Raw genomic sequence first — 13643 nt, 5'->3', positions numbered from 1 at the left:
CCTCAGGCTCCTCCCCTGAGTCCTCTGTGACCTGTTAGCCCCTGAGGCCCAGGGTCCTCATCCATCGAGAGAGGAGCAGCTGCTCTGAGGGACTGCTGTGAGGGACTGTCATAAGCGAGCAAAGGCCAATGTCTAACTGTCCAGCACGCGGGAGGGATTCAGCCAACACTGCTTTCATCTCTCTTCCTAATGCACGTTTTGTGTCCTCTTTGTCTGTCTGTCTGTCTAGCTGCCTAGAGCTGGATGACTCCAGGGGTCACATGCGTTTGCACATCAGGGGAACACTCGGGCTGGGGGCCTGGATGCACTAACTGGGCGAGATGCAAACAGAGAGGTGGTTCCCCAGGGAAGGCTGGCGCCGAGACAGGACTGGCAAGAGCTCCCGTGTCTAAGGAGCCACAGAGTCACCAAGGAGGTGGAGGAGGCGTTCTGTGGCGGGGTCCAGTCCCCACTGCATTCGTGGTCGAGGCAGCTTCCAGAGGCTTTGCCAGGCAGTCAGGAGAACGTTAGCTGGGCCAGAGGAAGGGGCTCCCAGGTGCTTTCATGCTGTTAGATGGGACCAGCTTCCTGGGAGACCGTGGATAACATAGGGTGTCCCCCCAAAGACGTATACACACCCTTTGAATAATTATAAAGGCAGTGTTTGTTAAAATACATTTCATTTTCAAAATTGAGCTGTCAGCTGTTACAGTGTGTACATTTTGGGGGCCAGCCTGTATTTCACATTGGAGAGAGCTCAGCACAGACTCCACACTCGAATCTCATTTTCTCTCACAATCAGTGCTTTGCAGCTGTCACCTTTCAGGTCTGGTATCTGGTTACCTGGAGGCGAGCACCAGATCCCTGGCAGCTGTTTATGGTGATTTCTGGAAGCAGTGCCCACGTGTCTCCAGGCGGACGGAAGGAAGGTGAGAATGCTGGCAGGTGGTGGGGATTAGCAATAATGAAGTCTTCAAACTCAATGACAAGACCCGGCTGACTTCACTTCTGGGAGGTAGTGCTTTGTAAACCACGAGGGCAGAAAGTTAAGTCCAGCTAGTTCAATGATTTAAGAGAGAAGTGAATCCTTTTTTCTCACGTGTTTCCCAAGGAGATTACACTCTTTTGGAAGATGAAAGCTCATCCTCTAGCTAATTACTTGGGCAGCAGCCATTCCCAGGAACATCCGGGTAGTTCCTGCTGGCTGGCTGGGCTGCAGAGATGACACGGAAAGATGGTAATGAGGGCAGAGGAGCGCTCAATGCCTTCTCCATCCGGGCGGTGGGAATCGAGGCTCTCAGGTCCTCCCCTAAGGACTGGCCTGGTCTAGGTCTTCGGGTTTTCACCAAATGGATGATAGAAAGGAGTGGGTGCCCACTGAGCTGCCTGCCATTGAAGCATAGTAACCTCCATCTTGTATAAAAATTGCTGTTTGAAACTCTCTGCTATTGTTAGATAGTCCCTAGTCCTGTAAACTCTGTCATTAAAAACTCTGTCACTTTAAGACAGTCTGTTATTCTGTAAAACGACTTTGTTTTTAGTTCAAATAATAGAAAAAGATAAACTTAACTGTTTGACCTTGCAAGCTAGCCATCCAATGTAATAGACTAATACTGATAATAATTATGCCAAGTACAAACTCATTATGTATTCAAGGTTACAACTGTCTGTAACAATAACTCACACAGAGCCCTTTGTAATATCTGCAAACAAAGAAGCTCGAAACGTATAAATACGGGAGACTTCCTGTATGAGGGGCTCAGAGATTTGGAAGAAACACTTCCCTCTGGACGCGCACAATAAATGACTCCTAATTAATTGGCTCATTAAGGCGTCTTGTATCTCATTCGATGATTTACGATACAACACCATGAATCGTTTATGCCTGTGTGAATGAGCCTGTGAGCCCATATACTGAGAATACGATGAGATAGCAGGGGTGGAGAGAGAACATTTGGACCCCGAGGGCCGGAGAAACAGAAAAGAAATACGACCACAGCACTGAAGACGGACACCATCTAGTTTTGCTGTTTATAGATCTTTTCCAGAACCTTCAGTAGGCAAGAGTGGCTTTTTTGTTCCCATCTACAGATTGGCAGCCTCCTTTATCTTCTAATTGAGTGGTCACCAAGTATCAAATGCCCAGAGAGGATGCTAGACCGTGGCAGGTTCTTTCTAATACCAGCTGTTATATAGCACTGCCGACTCATGGAGGAAGTCCCCAACGCTGGCTGCTGCTCTAGGAAACTGGTCCGCTGTCCCCCACACCCTCCCGCTCCTGCCTGGCTTTGGAGTGCTCATCTCCCTGAGGTCAAAGTGCCTGGGGGGAGAGGGGCAACTTCCAGCCCTGCCTCCGCTTCCTCCAGGACTGGGCCGGAGAAACCCCTGGGTTAGTGGTCAGGTCTCTCGCTCCTCTCCCCTCGCACTCTCCCCAAATTTCCTGTTATCTTCTTGTGCCTTATTACGTCTAGCCTCTGGCCCTGTGGACCCCACTTTGCTTGGACCCCTGGAATAGCCTCCTAATGTCCACTCTCACACCTGCCCCTTACAGCCCATACTCTACACTGCAGCCAGAGTGACCTTTTAAACCCAAATCAGGTGTGTCACCCTCCTGGCTCAAACCGCTTCCATATCTTCACACATGGAATAAATTCCAATCTCCTTATCATAACCTAGAAGCCCCCACCCACATAATCCAGCTCCCTCCTCCCTCTCGTGTGGCTCTTCCCCCTGCCCCGAAGTCCAGCTCGGCCTCCTGTCTGTTCTTGAGACCAGCTGTGTTCTGCCTTAGGAGTTTGTGCATGCTCACTACTCTGCTGGGAACATTCTCCTCCCCTCACTCCCAACTTTTTCCGAGATTGATTCATTTTCATCCTCCAAGTCCTAGCTTAAATGTCACCTGCCAAGACAGCTTTTTGACCACCCAATCTCAAGTCATTTGCAATGACACAGTTTGTAATTATGGAGTTGCTTGTTTGTTTACTGGTTTATTTATCTGTTCTTCTGAGTTTTCACCACTGTGTCCCTAGCTCGGCACACTAAGCTATGTGGCTATTCCAAACAACTTCCAAACCTGAGTGCCTGCAAACCACAAAGGTTTGTTTCCCAGTCATGCTAAATGTCCACCCGGGCGGGTGGTGGAGTGTTGGTGCGTGCTCATGGTAGGTCCCAGGCCGATGGAGCAGCCACACTCCCAAACATTCCCAGTGGTCACACTATACAGAAGAGAGCTCTGGAGTGCCTTTCATTGGCAAGTAATTCTCCAGTCCAAAAATGTGTCACTCCACTCTCAAGTCATTGGTTAGAGTAGGTCACACAGCCTCACCCAGTAACTGGGAATTCAATCCTACCCACTGCCCATGACCCTGTTCCTGTTCCCTGAACCACTTATCTCACTTGGACGGGCTGCTGCAGGCTCTCCTGTCTAAACGTGGGTTTGATAAAATGGCAGCGCCACGCAGGTCCTTTCGGCCAGGCTGCACCGAGCTTGGCTGCACTATGATCGTGTTGCACACTCCCACATGGGCCTTGGAAGGAAATGCTGCCCCGAGGTTGGTTATAACAGGCTTGAGTGTGCATCGCAGTTTCTGGTGGCAATCACAATTCAAGCTAACATCTGTTGAGGACTCACCAAGTTCCCAGAAAGGCACCTGTGATCTCATTTACATCTTCACGCCTGCAGTGGGAGGTGCTGTTCCTACTGGGCAGCTGGAGGAACTGAGGGCTACAGAGGGGACCCTCCTAAGTAATTGCTAGTTACATGGTGGAGCCTCTTTTGAACCTGCTTCCTGATTCCAAGCCTGTGCACTTAATCCTTACTCTACAGGAGACGGTTTGGGTCTGTTTTCTTTTCTAGGTTATAAATACCAGAGAGCTTCCTTTTTGAGAAGCCTCCTACCCTTCTCCCTTATAGTACCTAGCAGAGCTTCTGTCATACAATTAGCATGCAATATATACGAAAAGGGTAAAAACCGAATACTTGCTTTCTTCTGGTTACATGTTTTTGGTTAAGCCTGTTACTTAAGGCTAAGCTTATTGCTTTTTTTTTTTTTTTTTTCCCAATCCTCACCTGAGGATATTTTTTTTCCATTGAGTTTTAGAGAGAGTGGAAGGGAGGGGTAGAGATAGAAAGAAACATCTGTGTGAGACACAGGGACTGGCTGCCTCCCGCATGTACCCGACCAGGCTGGGGATCAAGCTTGCAACGGAGATACCTGACCTTGACGGGAATTGAAACCTCGACCCTTCAGTCCAGGGGCTGACTTTCTAACCCCGGAGCCAAACCAGCCAGGGCAAACTTCTGTGCTTTTTGATACAGCTGTTCATGGAGGGCCTGGATCTGTTAGCTGCTTATACATAACAATCTAATCAAGGCACAAGCTTCTCATATAATACACATGTATCCTGATGTATAATTACCAACAACGAAAGAATTAATTACATGGTGCCAGCTGCTGTGGATATCAAGTTGAACAAGAACTAGTTTCCTTCCCAAAGATTATACAGGCGGATATTTAAACAATTAACGGCAATACAATGTGTTGTGCCGTGAGGCGTGTGTAGGGGTCAGTGGGGCCACAGATCCTGCGGAGGCGGTGGGGGGAGGATTCAGCTCCAGGAAGGGGCGGTTAGTTGCGAAAATCAACCCGGGGTGAGGCCCTATTTGATAGAAAGTTGCAATTTCCCGGGCTTTGGAGGACGATGACAGAGGTTGTGGGAGAAAAACCTGTCGGCCATGAGCTTCCCACTGCACTTCCTGCATCAAGGCTAGGGCTGGGGTTCGGATTCTTAACCTGTGACCTGGGTGAAGTACCTTCAGGAATTGGTCAAGTAACTCCATTACTGCTAATGGGACGTCGTCATCAATCCAGCGAGTCGTGGCGGCTGGCGGAGGTCCTTCCTCAGGAGACCCTCCCACCCGCCCCAGCCGCGGGGACCCTTCCACACCCGCGAGCCGCATTGTAACTTTCCTTGGAGTTCTGCCTCGGGTCTGTCCTTCCCTTTTGCTTTCCACTGCTTTGGCCTTGCCCTTACCTAAATCCACGAGGGGAGCACCCTCCGCCCGTCCACGCCCGCACCCCAGACCAGCTCCACGCTCCTCCACTGCAGCATCAGTCACGTGCAGCGCGCCCGGCTCCCCGAGGAGGAAATGGAGGGGGCGGGGCCGGCGTTGCTGAGCCCGCCCCTCCCGCCTGAGGCGGCTTATCATTGGCCAAGCGTACCCCAGCCTCCCGAGGCTTGGCAGATCCTCTTCAGATTGGCTAAAGGCGCCCAGTGGGCGTGGTCTCCAGGAGTGGGAGCGGAAGGGAGGGCGCGCTCTCGAGGCGGGGTTGCCGAGGCGACGCCGGGGGCGCGCTCAGGGGTGGGGAAGCGATCCCCGGCAGCTCAATGACAAATCGGCTGGGGACTGCTGGGGTCCGGCGGGGGCGGAGGCCAAGGAGAGGGCGGGGCGGGTTTAAGAGCGGCGTGCGGGTTGCGCACGGCCGAGGCGGCGCTGGACGTGTCCCAGGTGAGACTGTGCGGCCCGGCAGGACCCCCTCGGGGCGGTCTGGGGCGCGCGGGCTGAGGAAGTGGGGTGCGCCGCCCGGCGCTCGGTGGCCTCTTGCCCCGCTCTCCGCGCAGGGCTGTTGCCGGCGGTCGGACACGTCGCGCCTCGAGGCCGGCGGAGGGCGACGCGGGAGCCGTGGCCCGGGCGGATCCCCCTGGAGAAAGCCTCCGGGCCTCCTAGAGCGGTTTGGAGCTGAGGAGGTGGGGGCGGCGCCCCGGCCTCTCCCTTTTCGCCGCTCCTGCCCTTTCCCACAAATGGCCTCTGCTTCCACTTCCTGCCCTTGGGGCCTCCAGCCCCAGGATGTCCACTTCCTCAGTCCCGCGGTTGCCGTTGTGGGCAGGGGAAGAGCTAAGTGTTGCAAAAACTTGTAAGTGCCTTCAGAACTCCTACTTGGACTGAACAGGGGCCGTGCTCCAGAAGTTGTTGGGTCCGGTCTTGAACATGAGCATGGAGCTGTTTCTTTGCACCCCCACCCCTTCCCTTTAGTGTCTTTCTGATGGGGGCTGGCTCGCAATGTGGCTTCTGAGAGGAAGGAGCACCGTGGACTGAGCTGTGAGCCTGGGCCAGGCGCCAGCACCCTCTCCTCGCGCTCCTGTGGGTCTGTGAGTCCACCCGCCTCGGCTCAGGACGGCTGCTGGCAGAGGTGGCCGCGCCGGGCTGCTTGCTGGAGCGGCGTCCTTTCTGTGCGAATTTCAGGGGAATCCTGGAAACGCTGTAACTGGGATGTTGTAACGGGGAGAGTCTTCTGGGGAGAAGCTCTGGGGCTTGGCGGACTGATTTAGAATTGCCCGTGGAAGAGGCTTGACTGATTGTTCATTTGAGTCACCGGTGCCTTGATTTCAGCCCTTGTAGAACTGAACTTTCTACTCTGTCCCAGTTTCCTAGCCTCATTTCTCTTTAAGTTTTGGGGATGGGCAGTGGGCACGGGGTTATCCGAGGGGACAGCGTATCTTTTAGATGTGTGAACGAGCCCCGTTCTAAGCCCAGCAGCAAGGTTCTTGGATGTCAAAGCTTGCAGCAGGTTACGGCAATGCTTCTTAAACCTGGAGCAGTAGAATTAGAATATCCAAGATCCCAGAAATGGGGTGACAGTGAAAGGCAGCATTGACTGTTGGGAGGATTGGAGGGCAGGGTGTGAAGACCTAGGTGTGATGCTGGTTCTGAAACTTTATGTGTGGTGTGATCTTGAGATGGCTTCCACCTCTCTGTGCTGCAGAGTCCACAGCTTAAGAAGGTGATAATAGTTGTCCTACTTTTAGGGTTAAATGAAGTAAGGAGTGTTGAAGGTGTTTGTGGCAGTGGGGTGGGATGGGAATAAGGGCAGCGATGTACTGCATCTCATGGGTGTGGTTTTAGTCCATTCAGCCAGTCTACTTTCTTCTGACCACAAGTGGGCCTTTCCTTCTGATTCTGTTCACGTTATTTATCACTGGAAAGTAGGCACTCTTATCTGAGATCTCAGCAAGGTTTCCCTATGCCTGAGGAGTAGAACCTTTCTCAGGATTTTATGTAGAAAAAAGTGGGAATAGAAGTTATTAGATATGTTTAGGGACTATGGGACCTAGATACATGAAGATAGGAAAACAAGAATGGGACCTAAATGGGTCTTGGTAGAAGGTGGAAGAAGTGAAAAGGTTTTAAATCTTTGCCTTAATTCTTCACGGCTCTTGCCTTGGCTGAAGATGGCTTGAGACTGGAAATTTTGAAGCCAGAGTTGAGATCATCCTTTGTACCACATCACCCAACCGCACGACACCGTTTTGCATATCGAATTTGGGAACATCATTGGAAACCTTTTCTAAAAGCTAAATCTGGAGACAATATAACAGCCTAGAACTGCTGTGTTGGAAGAGATCTTAGTGAACTCTTCTAACATGTCCAGTGTATTTTTCTCAAGATGTGCATGAGTCCCACTTTTCATTGGCTCCAAATACTTCTAAATAAACAGCTCCTGCTCTTTGCTCTTAGATATGCAAGACACCTGGATTTGTCCTTTTTGTGGCTGAGAATGAGTTTGACTCAGAAAGGCAGAGTACTAGAGAAAATGGAACTCAGGTGGAGGGGGATGGGGTGGTAAGGAGGCAGAGGGGAACTAATGTTTACTGAGCATCAGCTATCTGCTTGGCACAGACCCACAGATCTAACCAATACCAGATAAGTATCTGGCCTTGGAGATAATATTTGACTCTGAGCTGTCTCCTTTAGCTCTTCAGTTCTTTTGGTACCTAGGAATACAAGTATGGGTGTGTATGTGTATATTCTCAGATGTTTTGAGAGTAGAGGGGCCAGTAGGCCAGAGGGTGTCTGAGCTTTTTGTTGGGTGAGAGTGGAAAGAAAGATGAAGACACGTCATTAGTCTTGTACTGACTTATTTGGTGTGCGCAACAGGAAAATTTTGCTTTTGGAGAACATGAAAAATACGTTTACTTGCGTTACGCTTATTGTGCAGTTATTCAGTGTCTGGTAAGTTAATGCTCAAGAAAAAATATTAATTTTTATTAAAATGTTTTATTATTTTATGTTAATGATGACTCATTTATTTCAGCCCTTTGTATTCAGCATGTCTCTATCGAAATAAACCTACGTTTCTATGAAAATTGAAGCTTTTGTTTCTTTGTGGCCCACATACACTTAAACCTGGTTTATGTGGCCCGTGTTAGCCTTTGAGTGTGACATGCTTGCTCTACAACATGGTAGCTAACGTTTTCCCCAGAGCAAGTGATCAAAGAGAGAGGAAGAGAGAGGATAATCAAGATGGAAACTTCTGTTTCTTGGTATCTAATCTTGGAAGTGATGTACCATAGCTTTTCCTGGCACATAGACCAAACCTGGTACCATGTGGGAGAGGACTGACTACACAAGGGGGCTTGAGGACCGCTGGCATTCTTAGATGCCAGCTCCCACAATTCCTTTTTAGAGGTTGTTTAGACCAGATGTTATTGAGAACATTTTTCTTTTATAAGCTTACTAAAGTATGTACTGTAGGAGATGAAAATACAGCTGGAATTTTTACTATTCTAGAAACTTTTAATTTTATACAGGAAACTTTGTTATTTCTCTGGTTCTTCACTGTCAGATGCTAGAATTAATTAGCCAAATATGCAGTAAGTTAGGAAATTAGAAATTTAAATCTTGCTCATCCTTTGACCAAATGGAACAGCCGAGTTTTTTTAAAATCCTAAAACAAATTGGTAAAAATTTATTGCCAAAATGATCTCCTTGATGAGCAGCTTAAAATTAGTCATTAATCATCTGTGTATCTGTGTACTTTTAGAAAAATATTTTTATTGATTTCAGAGAGGAAGGGAGAGGGAGAAAGAGACAGAAATATCAATGATGAGAGAGAATCATTGGTCAGTTGCCTCCTGCACACCCCACACTGGGGTTGGAGCCCGGGCATATGCCTGACTGGGAATCGAACTGTGACCTCCTGGTTCATAAGTCGGTGCTCAACCACTGAGCCATGCTGTCTGGGTCATTTGTGTATTTTTGAAAAAGAAAACTCACTGGCAAAGTAACTGAAAAAAATCTTGGTGAACCTAAATCAAACCCCCTATCCCCAGTTATTTTAAATCTTTGGACAATAAATATTTATTTGCTTAGCAATTCTTAATTTCTCTTTTGAAACCCTGATACATTTTAATTATCCACGTGGATAGAAAGGCTTCATTCTTTCAGCTTCTAGATGAAATCTTGCTGAAGTGTCTGTAGGTGGAAAGAAGAGTTTAGGAATCCTGAGCCTGAAGCCTCATTAAATGACCTCTCGGTTTCTTCCATCTCTAAAAATTCTGTGACTCTAATATTTTCATGTAACAAATATCCTTCGAATTTAGCATATTTATGACAAGAGCTCATAAATTATGTTAAACTGTAACTTCAGATAATGAAGTCTTGGGATCATTTTTGTTCATCCTGACCCACTTGAAGATGCTTAGGGTCACCATCTGGTTAGGCAGACCTGAAAAGTCAGCACAATTGATTTCCTTTCTTCTGGTTTGTGGCTTCTTTCCCATCCACTGTCCTAATTTATAGTCTCATATCTTTCCTTTCTTTCATCCTACCTCTCCCATCATCCCCTTCCTTCCTCCCCCCCTAAAAAACCAGGAAAGGATTGGTGGGCAGTCATTTATTGTAGACTAGCTGATCCTGTTATTAGGAGAGGGTTTTAGCTAATGTGCTTCTATTTGCATAGTTAGCCTTAAAAAAAAATCTCAAATTATATTTGTTCAGTAAGTTCTGCCACGTTTTTAAAAACTTCTAAAAGGGTTTTATATTCAATTCCAATGTGATATGTTTTTATATATGGGGTGGAGTTTTCCATACCACCAAGTACTGTATTTTCCGGTGTATAAGTCGACTGGGCGTATAAGATTTTCCTGGGTTAAAAAGTCGTTTTATACGCCAGAAAATATGGTAGTCCAATATATCTAATCCATTATATCTAATCCCATCAGTATAGTCCAATATACCGTATTTTCCGGCGTATAAAATGACTTTTTAACCCAGGAAAATCTTATACGCCCAGTTGTCTTATATGCCGGAAAGTACGGTAATTCTCAGACACCAGCGGGGTGTCCTACAATTTAACTCAATTCTGACACTGTCTATCTGGAGACATCATCATATTCTACAGCTTAAGGGCTCAGTCCCATAAGACTGCCCTCCACTTCAGATACCAGTTATAAGCTCAGGTTGTTACCGTGCTTTTGACCAACTGGCTACTGATTGGAGGTTCCCATGACCCCTTCCTTGGGTTTCAGATGCCAGTCTCCAGCTCAGGTTGTTACCTGAACTTTTCTGACCCATGACTGGCTATAAATCAGAGGTTCTCACAACTCCTTCCCTGAGTTCCATTAATTTGCTAGAGCAGCTCACAGAAGTGAGGAAACTGGTTTACTTACTAGATTACCAATTCATGGCAAAGGATATTAAGGGACATGAATTAACAGCCAGAAGAAGAGATGCATAGGGTGAGGTCCCAAACAAAGGGGCTCCGTCCTCGAGGAGGCTGGGCCCAGGTGGCGGCACGAGAAAGTGTTCTGGGTCCCCAGCCTGCAAACTCTCCGAAGCCCTCGGGTGGGCTCTCATGGAGGCTTCATTACACAGTCCTGACTGAAGGAATTGTTGCCACTGGTGACTGATTCAACCCAGCCTCTCTGCTCCCCAGAAATCAGGTGGGACTGAAAGTTCCAACCCCAGTTCAGGGGCCAACCAGCCCCCCTTAGGTGCTTTCCAAATGTCACTTCATTAGCAGAGTAACCCAGTTGTGGAAAGGGGCCTGTTATGAATAACTAGAGGCCCGGTGCATGAAATTTGTGCACGGGGGTCAGGGTGTGTGTGTCCCTCAGCCCAGCCTACACCCTCTCCAATCTGGGACATCCCTCTCACAATCTAGGACTGCTGGCTCCCAACCGCTCGCCTGCCTGCCTGCCTGATTGCCCCTAACTGCTTCTGCCTGCCAGCCTGATCACCCCCTAACAACTCCCCTGCCAGCCTGATCGATGCCTAACTGCTCCCCTGCCAGCCTGATTGCCCCTAACTGCCCTCCCCTGCTTGCCTGGTTGCCCCTAACTGGCCCCCCCTGCAGGCCTGTTCACCCCCAACTGCCCTCCCCTGCTGGCCTGGTCACCCCTAACTGCCCTCCCCTGCCAGCCTGGTTGCTCCCAACTGCCCTCCCCTAGAGGCCTGGGTCCCCCCCAACTGCCCTTCCCTGCAGGCCTGGTCCCCCCCAACTGCCCTCCCCTGCAGGCCTGGGTCCCCCACAACTGTCCTCCCCTGCAGGCCTGATTGCCCACAACTGCCCTCCCCTGCCGGCCATCTTGTGGCGGCCATATTGTGTCCACATGGGGCGGCCATCTTTGACCACATGGGGGCGGCCACCTTGTGTGTTGGAGTGATGGTCAATTTGCATATCACCTCTTTGTTATATAGGATGAGACCATCTCACCTTTATGACTCGGGCATTTTCAGGAACTGAGGGAGGAGGAGACACTAAGTATTAGAACCAAAGATGCTCCCACCGCTCTCATCACTCAGGGCATTCCAAGGGTTTGGGGAGCTGTGAGCCAGGAACTGTGGCCCAAGATCAAATATATTTCTTATAAATCACACTATTGCAGCCTCCTAAATAGTGTAAAAGCTAGGTAGGTTCCCTGTCCGCTCTCATCTCTAGGCCACCCTTGCCTCTGGCCTGGCCTCCTGCATCTCCCACATCTGCTCGAGACCTCTCTGTTTTCCACACTATATTTAGAATGGTCTTCTCAGCATGCAAATCTAATTATGCCACTTATTTGCTTGAAACACTTCAGTGGCTCTCCAGTGCTCTCAGTAAAAAGTCTAGAACGCCTAAACTGTAGGACTTACTGCGTGGTAAAGGACCGCGCCCTTACTTTCCTCTAGTTTCATCTCATACCATATTCTGCCATTTTTTCCTGCTCCAGGCAACCACAAAAAACTTATTTCAGTTTCTTGATGGCACCTTGATTCCTCTTGCTTCAGGTCTTCCCCCAGGCAAGAGAGCAGAGCCTGTGAAAGGGACCGGAGCACTTGGCAGCTCACGGAGCTGGAAGAAGACAAAGCTGGCTAGAGAATGGTTGGTGTAGGGCAAGCATGTCACACTCACAGGCTAACACGGGCCACATAAAGAAGGTTTAAGTGTATGTGGGCCACAAAAAAACAAAAGCTTCACTTTTCATGGAAACATAGGTTTATTTCGATAGAGACATGCTGGATACAAAGAGCTGAAATAAATTGAGTAATCGTCAACATAAAATAATAGAACATTTTAATAAAAATTAATATTTTTTTCTTGAACATTAACTTACCAGACACTGAATAACTGCACAGATTAATAAGCGTAACACAAACGTATTTTTCTTGTTCTCCGAAAGCAAAATATTTCCTGTTGCGCACACCAAACAAGTCAGTACAAGACTAATGACGTGGCAATCGGCTGCTAAAATATTCACTGCTGGTATTAGTGGAGATACTAGTAAATGGTGCGCCTGCACGGAAGGCGCGTAAGGCGCGTAAGGGAAATGAATGCAACACGATTATAGTAATCAGTCATTATGTATAACAGGATATTGTAAAAATTAAGTTATGGAATTTTTATTAAAACGTTTCTTACCGTTATATTGGCTGGGCACAAAAATATTCATTGTGGGCTGCATGTGGCCCGCGGGCCTTGAGTTTGACATGCTTGGTGTAGGGTCTTATAGGCCATGGTGAATAGAGGGTTTGGATTTTACTCATGGTGAGCCATTTACAGGCTTTAAGCACACTTTTTAAAAAAATCCTCACCTGAGGATATGTTTTTATTGATTTGAGAGAGAGAAACATCAATGTGAGAAACATCGATTGGTTGCCTCCCCTATCTGTGATTGAGCCCATAACCTAGGTATGTGCCATGACTGGGAATTGAACCCACAACTTTTGGTGTACAGGACGATGCTCCAACCACTGAGCCCCTGGCCAGAGCAGCACACTTTTATTTGCATTTTTAGAAAATTCGCAGTCGGGGCTCTGTGAAGAACAGTTGGAAGAGAAGCTAAAGTGGCACTGAGAAGTCAGTCAGGGAGTTATGGCTGTTCAGTGGTTGGTGGCTGGGACGCAGGTGTAGCAGAGGAGATGGACAAAGCAGATGGATTTAAAAGTGTTTTGGAGATGGAGTCAGTAGAATTGCACTGGAAAGGGACTGGGACCGAGGTGGGTATGCCCCGGCATGGTCTGGAATGTGTGAATTATTGACTTAGTGCAGGAAAGATTTCACGATTCAAGTCCAGGTGATTTTGACACTACATTTATTAAAGCTGGACAGTAAAACAGAGGAAAGGCTTAAGATGGAAGAGGCAAGATCACAGAAACGGGAGTGAGCCTCGACAGAGCTGCCCAGGCCCTTTAGGAAGAAGTCACAGAGGCAGAAGAAGTGAGCCAGCTGCGTTTCATGGACTCGGGAAACAAGTTACAGAGGCAAAAGGAGGGCCCTTGGAGACAGATTCAGGGGGTTAGCCTGGGACAAGCTGCCACTGCCTGTTGCCCACTACCCCCCTGGTTGCAAGTCTAGTGAGAACCCTCAGAGCTTAGGAGAAAGAAAGCACAGATACACGCCTGAGGA

General features: G+C 48.5%; 1 protein-coding gene across 2 annotated transcripts in view; it reads left to right on the top strand.

Moving 5' to 3' along the window:
- Window positions 1-13643, top strand: part of RALB (RAS like proto-oncogene B) — a 99575-nt gene that overhangs the window by 44213 nt on the left and 41719 nt on the right. The window contains exon 1 of one of the 2 annotated variants that reach the window (XM_054723518.1): window positions 5334-5488. The exons of the other annotated variant lie outside the window; for it this stretch is intronic. The gene's annotated coding sequence lies outside the window, so the exon portion shown is untranslated. Of the gene's footprint in view, window positions 1-5333; window positions 5489-13643 lie in introns of those variants that run through there. 2 annotated transcript variants of the gene reach the window in all.

Source organism: Eptesicus fuscus, chromosome 11, assembly GCF_027574615.1.
Source record: "Eptesicus fuscus isolate TK198812 chromosome 11, DD_ASM_mEF_20220401, whole genome shotgun sequence".
NCBI classification, from domain to species: domain Eukaryota; kingdom Metazoa; phylum Chordata; class Mammalia; order Chiroptera; family Vespertilionidae; genus Eptesicus; species Eptesicus fuscus.
This window is presented reverse-complemented; position numbering and strand designations above follow the sequence as displayed.